Genomic DNA, 7,684 nt, shown 5'->3' on the forward strand with positions numbered 1-7,684 from the left:
ATGGGTGGGTTAAAGATGCTCAGCGCTCCATATGAGCCAGCTCTCTGGGTGAAATGTCTTGCTGTGCGGAAGGGGAAGTGACACCTCAGCCTCGTACTTGCCCTCTGTACAGAAAGGCATTTCATCCTCCTTGCGTATAAAGTTCTCAATGTTTGGTGGCTCCCGAGACTTGGCATGTTCCAGCCTGCTCAATGAGGAAAAGAGAGCACTTAAAAAAGGTGATTTCAGTGTTCCCTTCCTCTCTCTGCAACTCATATAATGGGACACTTTCAGGAGGGCAAGACATGCATCAAGTTCACAGGATGTCTTCTCCATTTACTGACTCATAAATCTTAAACAGGATAGATACTTCCCAGCAACAAAACAAAGACTCCATTCCCAGTGGGCTTTTTACTGAAGATAGCTTGTTATTCTCTATTTTAGTTTAGATAGATAGTAGCATATTTGAAAATTACATGCAATCAGCTTTGTATTCCCTGTTCAACTTCAGAATACTACATGAAAATGTGTTCCAATGCTTATGAAAAAGAACAACATTTTTAAAGAAAAAAAATTAAATACAGAACTTAAGAGCAGGTCCATTATCACTTCAAACTCTCTCCTCAACCCTTTATGCAAAGACAAAAAATATATTTAAAAAGCTGCAGAATGAAGTGTGTAGGGGCACTAGTTCAAGACCCCTAGATACATTTTTAATACTCTAACAGGGATACAGTTGTACTTTTTAATTCAGTGTCTCTGCTGTCCAATTATCTGAATGCAATTTAATCTTGAGTAGATTATAAGAAGTTCTGCTTGAATGCAGCCAAGATAAAATCATCGTTGTTTGGTAGAAGGCCAACAGTAAAGGAGTGGCAGCTTGCTGAAGTAGAATTCTCAGGGTCATTTTGGATTCTAAGCTTCCTACAGTATGTCCAATCTAAGCATGTAATCTAAACTTTTACCACTCTAAGAATACTGCCAGGATATAGCAGTCACTGTAGGAATTCTTATTTGCTTGCTTATTTTGAAGTACATCTAAGGCCACAAAAGATGCATAGATGAGAATCTGTTGGTACACCTGCTGCATAGGACCTATAGCTATTCCACATTCACTAGTTCTCCAGCGATCAGAGAATCTTCCAGGCTAGATATGATGGTCTTGTCCCACCAGCTTTCTTGATTTTGTTGTAAATCATAAAGTGCACACAAGTAAGCACAAGTTCTGCTCTCCCCCCGCCCCCCCCCCTTTTTTTTTAAACTTTGCCATGTGGAAGATCCTGCCGTAGGCTTTCAGAGCAGGACTCTATTTTAGTGCTTTTTAAACAGCAATGCTAAACTCTACCATTTAACCAGAATGACACACTCTTTATTGTGTGCCTTGGAATATGCGCCTAAGGAGGTGTTAGTTAAATGGGTAGGAACTCGCTTTTTACAGGGTATTATACCACGAACTTCTATGTAATTTTCACATACGACTTCCTGTAATACCATCAAGTCTCTATTGTCTTCTCCGGAACAAAGTCTGCTACTTTCCTCATTTTTAAAATATACTTGACATTTAAAATACCATCAAAAGCTTTGAGGTTTTCTGGCAGAAGCTCTAAAAGCCTTGCTTCCTGTTACTTCTACTCTACTTCTACTCTATAGGCAGACACACACAGAAATTCACAACATTGCCTCATACCCTCCAGCTAGCCTGGATTTTTAGTGCAAAAAAGTGACTCTCTTCACTTTCTCTCTCCAAAAATTGCATCAAGTCCCACCCTCGTTTTTAAAAAAAATAAGTCTTAAAGACATCCTTATTTTCCCTGTCCAGAGGCCCCTATTGCTAGCTGTCAAATGTTGACACAGTTTATGAACCAAATTCTTTGGTCCACTAAATCTACTCAGACCTATCACACGTTCTATTTTGGTCAGTTGTCTCCTATTTTTAGCCACTTTCTAAAGTTCTCCTGCCTAGGAATCTCCTGAATTGGAGAGCTGAGGAGAGATGCTAAACTGCACATAGATGGATGGGGGAGGGTCTCCGTTGTTAAAGTCATCATGAGAGTAAGCAAGGAGTTCCCTTGTTAGCGTTTGCTCTCTCGAAATTTCTGAACTGCTTCTCTTCACGGGGCACTAAACAGGGCTGTTATGCTAAGTTCATGCATGGGATTGATAACCACTTTCAACGGCTACATCCTCAACAGCCCAGGCTTCAAGCCCCCAATTTACAAAGCAACCTGTTGCAGATGGGAGGGTGTTCCAGGCCTTAGTCCTGGCTTCTATTCTCACAAACATCAAACTTCTCTTGTAGAGTGCCTCAGTAGTTCACAACACAATACTGGGCAGTGAATATTCCATTCACAGGCTCCTAAACTCTTCTGAATGACCCATTGTGCCAGAGGCTGATAGTGAAATAACTCCTGGACTACAACCCTGTTTACTGAAGTGCCTCTCCCCAGAGCTCAGAGTATGCTGATCCTGTGAATAATGGAAGAATCTTGGCAATCGCTTCCACCGGATAATATCCATTTCCTCCCACACAAGAACTCCACTTTCAGCATGAAATATCCTTAGAAGGATATTTTCATGTAGGTAGCTATTCTGCCTTCACAATCAGACCGTCAGATAGGTCCTTAGCCTTCCTCCTTTGTCTCTGAAAGTACTGTGTCCTGGTTCACTCTAGTCATGAAGACATTCAAGTGGTCATCCAATATTCATAACAGCATTAACCCCCTTTGAAAAGGCTTTGACTGTAAGACAGCCTATCAACTGCATTAATTCACTAATACTGATCAGCCCCTCTGCCCCGACTGTCTGGCCTATGGCAATGGTTGTGCCTAGCTGAAATGGATCACTGAAATTTTAGATGTCATCTTCCTTAGTTCTCTAAACATCTAGCAACATGTTCTGGTCTGCCTCATTTCTTACAACAGGCAGCAGCACACTTCAAAACCTTTGCCCTGCCCGGTGCCTCTCATGGCTAGTCTCAGATAAGTGGGCTTGATCTGTGGAATGTCCACGTGCTGCAGGGAGCTAATGATACTTTACTCCTTCCTCGTCAGAGTTCACCGTCTAAGTCCCAGGGCTGTCAAAAGCAAACATTCTCAACAAATTTTAGTTCCATAAGTTAATGAGTTTATGAGTTTAACAAAAAAGCCACGTAAATGTTAAGTTTTTGCCAAACTTATTTATCCTCATAGCCATCCATGTGAACAACATTTTGTCAACATTCGAGTTCCAGTTCTCAGAGGAGTAGAGTCCTTTCCAGTGGATTTGCGGGTCAAGCGTTTACGGCTAAAGGCTACATTTTCTACATTCGAAGAGGCAATTCTGTGAGATATGGGAAGTGACACAGATTTAGACTAAAATATTCTAACAGATTCACAAATGCTTACATTTACAGAAACCATAGTCTGCCATATACAGAGTAGCTACAGTCAGAACATTATTGCTTTTCACAGTTAATAGGGCTGGATCCCCCACATTCTCTTTTCCCCTTTAACTGTGCCTTCATGTATGACCTTCACTAATTCTGAAAAGATAGTTCTTAGAGATATTAAAAACAGAACTGCCTCAATACCCTTGGCCAGGTTTTTGGTAATGTATCTTTAATTCTGCACATATTGATAATACATTTATTTATACTGCATATTGTGGATCTTTGTGCATTTGCTATTATACAGAGAAGGCAATGCCTTGTAGGGTAGAAACAGAAGTAAAGCAACCTTTCAAATTCTTCCTTGCATCTGCTGGGTCTTGAGCAGCAATGTGTGAATGCCCCAACCTGGTACATTGGAAACAAGCTCTTGGCCTGCTTGATAAGCTAGCAGCACTCACTTCAGCCTAACAATATTCCAGCAATAGACCTGCAACTGCAAATACTTTTGAGTTTCTTTACTTACAGTTAAAGATGAAGGGATAAGTTTTATTTACACTAGGGAAACGTTTCTCAAACTGGTGTCCGCAGACCCCTGGGAGTCTGTGAGGGTACTCCAGGGTGTCTGTGGGCCCTGCTGATCAACTCCTCCCCCTCCTTTCCAGCGCCTCCTGCTCACAAGGGAACAGCTGTTCAGCCGTGTGCAGGAGGCGCAGGGAGGGAGGGGGAAGAGCAGGGACATGGTGCACTCGGGGGAGCGGGTGGAAGGAGGCAGGGAAGAGGAGGGGCAGGGGTGGAGCAGGGGCAGAAAGAGGCGGGGCGGGGATGGGACCTTAGGGGAAGGGGTGGAGTGCGAACGGGGGCTGATCAGGGAGCTTGGGGGTTCACGAAAAAATTTAAATCAAAATGGGGGTCCTTGGGTTGCTAAAATTTGAGAACCGCTGGACTAGGGAATTTACTGTTTATTTACACTGTCTTACCTATGAAATGACAACACTCTGCCTCACAATGGAGTTTTATGAGCTGCACAGGCTGATTCCAAGAAGTACCTTTGGGAAACTATTCAAAAAGCTGCAGAAGCATTGATGTTTTACACTCAGTAGCAAGAAACAGCACAACCAGAAGGTGATAAGATCTTACCAGTGGTTCTGAGAAGTTTGCCCGTGCTCCTGGTAAAACTGAGATTTTAAAGAGGATACCTACCAGGAATGGGGTTTTTTATCTATACAAACAACATTCAGTCAGGTTACTTACTTCTCAGCTCTCAAGATTCCATCTCAGTAAGAACCTGAAGGAGAACGAGAAAGAGAAGTCAGAAAGGCTATTTTACTTGTCTTATTGTGAATCTATGAAAGGAAACACTCACTGTCACTATTGTAAATTAGGGAGAACAATCTGATTGTTTCGTCTGGGTTGAAATGCAACAGAGTTGCACCTCAGCATTCTAAAACTAGTCTAAAGACGATTAAAGTTCCATGGCTGACTAAAGATAAATGTAAGTTTAACCTGTCTCCAAAACACTTTAGGAATAGGATACTGAGGCAGTAAGAGTCCCAAGGAATGAAGATGTAGTTTTAAAAGTATGAAAAAGCAGAAGTACCCTAAAGAGATGACATGATTATTTTCAAACTACCACATGAAATACAGATGTGCAATATACCACATAACTCAAAGAACTTGGACCACCATTAGACCATATAAGAGCAGCCGCCAGCCAAGAATCCAATCCACTAACAAGTGGTTGAGCTGCCACATAAAAGCCGCCACAGGGCATAGGACACTGTTACTAAGATAAGTTGCTAGGAACAGAAGACATCTGGCTGCTTTCTGTACCTCCTGGTGACAGAAAATTGTAGCTTGTGATCAGCTGAGCTAAGTCATTACATGATGTTTTCAACCAGTTTTTTCTTTTCTCTGCTCACAGGCATAAGGCAGGCTGAACCCAAAATTCCTGAGTGGCAAACATGCACTACCTTTGTCAATTTAACTTCTGAAAAAAAAATCTCATCAGTTGGCTGATTGGCTCCTTCAGTTCTCCTGTCTGAGAAACGTGTACCAAACAGACCTACTCTCCATTGTCTTCACAGAGTTGAGAGAGAAAACGTTGGCATTTTAAATAAGAGGGCCTTTGTAATAATAATTTGCACATACATTGTGCCTTTCATCCAAAAATCTCAAAGCTCCTTACAAACGTCTAACAAACAAATTAATTAAGCTTCCAAACCCTTCTGTGAAGTAGGTATTATAGCCACAGTCTCTGTAGGAAAACGCCGCGGATTCTTTAAAAACATATTTCTGTTGGAAATGAATTGGCTAGAAACTAAATAAATGCTGAATTTGATACCTTAAAACTGGAGCGTTAATGGATTTAGCAGCTTGAATTTTTCCAACAAATGCAGTATTATAGCTTAAATTCTCCAAGGCTGTAGCTCCCAGACCCAAGATATCAGGCTTAACCTAAGTACAAAGGTCCCCTCAGCATCTGACATACTTCTCACAGGTGCCAAGTTTTATTGCTCTAACCAGCCAGTTCAAATTGAGGACAGTTTAATAAAACAGAGAAAAATATCCCAACAGTGATCTATTCCAAGTATCACGTGTTGCAGGCATGATCACGCCTGACCACAAAACTATGTTTGAGCTGGTCATTAGACGAGAAACTATAACTTGCTGCACCTGGCCCCATACCACTTGACTGTTGTGCTGAAGGCTGGTATTCTCTGAAAATGAGACCTACTTCACAGCAAGCATAGTCAGAGTGACAACACTGTTAGAGGTTCATTAGATATGAGGGGTGTCAAAGGAAATTAAGATGGTCTAAAAAAAAAAATCAAAAACTCACTCTCCCGGAAGCCGAGTTTTTATCCGGAAAAGAGAGAAGTGCCAGAGACTCCAAAAAGTCAAGTAGGGACTCTGTTATTGCTACCGAATTACGTAAGTGTAACGCTGACAGACCTTGCTTGTCGCAGGCGGGACCAAATCTGGGATCTCTGGAGCTAAATGCATGTGCCTCTACTGCATGGCTGTTGGCTGACACTGTAGAGCAGACTCATTAATCTCTCTCTCTGAGTGGTCTCAGTGGCACTAGATAGGACAGAGCACCACACCCAGGAGGTGTGTGGGTTACATAAGCATGATATGAATTTTCTGAGGTGCCAGTTAAATGTGAAAGCTGAAATCTACCAAATAAGATTTGCTAATTGGATAAGCGTTATCGCCAGTATCTGACTGGAATTTCATTAGGAAATCTCTTTGTGTTGAATCCAGGGAGCATTACCTTACTAATTTTGCCACTAGGTTCTTTCCAGGTCCACTTTATCTTGGAGAGTATTTTTCAACTCAGGCCACTTAGTTATTCTTAACCAATCTACAAATGTATTTATTCACCAAGGATCACATAGGTATACAGTTCATACCATATAGTTTATTGATCAAGTGTAGACACACCAAACACTCTAGGCATGTACTGAATACAAAACGCACATGCAGTTTTGTAAGATATTAAATAGATCAGTGTTGGGGCCCAGCAGTTCTACCCAGGAACAATATAAATAACCAAGAACTCTCACTTATAATCATCAGTTCTTTAGTACTTCTAATACAGTTATCACACTTCACATAATTCTCCAAAATTTCTAATGTGCTCTCTCTCTCTTCACCACACACAGATAGGGGTTATATTTGTTCAGATCCATTTTTCAAAATACTTCTCTATGTATCACTGGGTCAAACTGCCAACATAACAATTTCTCCTCATTAATCTAATAGCCAGAACACTGCCCAAATTCTGCTGCATTTTCCAAACATCCGCTTGTTGAAGTCTATGACTAAAGCAATTTTTTTTAAAATCTGCATCTTGTCTTACTGTCATTGGGCATGGATAACAATTGATCACCATCCTCTTTATAACAGCCCTTCCCATGTTTGAAAATTATCAGTTCCTCCTCAGTCTTTTTTCCTCAAAACTAAACATGTCCAGTTGTTTTAACCTTTCCTTATAGGTCAGGTTTTCCTTATATCATTTTTTTTTGCTCTCCTCTGGACTCTTTTCAATTTGTCCATATCCTTAAAAGGAGGCACTCAAAACTGGACACAATATTCCATTTGACACCTCACCAAGGCAGAGTAGAGCTGGACAATTTCCTTCTGTGTCTTGCAGGCGACATTCTTATTAATACAGCCCAAACTCATTGCCCTTTTTTGTAACTGCATCACAGTGTTGACTCAGATTCAATTTGTGGCCCACTATAACCTCCAGATCTTTTTCTGCAGTACTATTGCCTAGCCAGTTATTTCCCATTTTGTATTTGTGCATTTGGTTTTTCTTTCCTATGTGTAGTA

This window comes from Dermochelys coriacea, chromosome 1 (genome assembly GCF_009764565.3).
Source record: "Dermochelys coriacea isolate rDerCor1 chromosome 1, rDerCor1.pri.v4, whole genome shotgun sequence".
Lineage (NCBI taxonomy): Eukaryota > Metazoa > Chordata > Testudines > Dermochelyidae > Dermochelys > Dermochelys coriacea.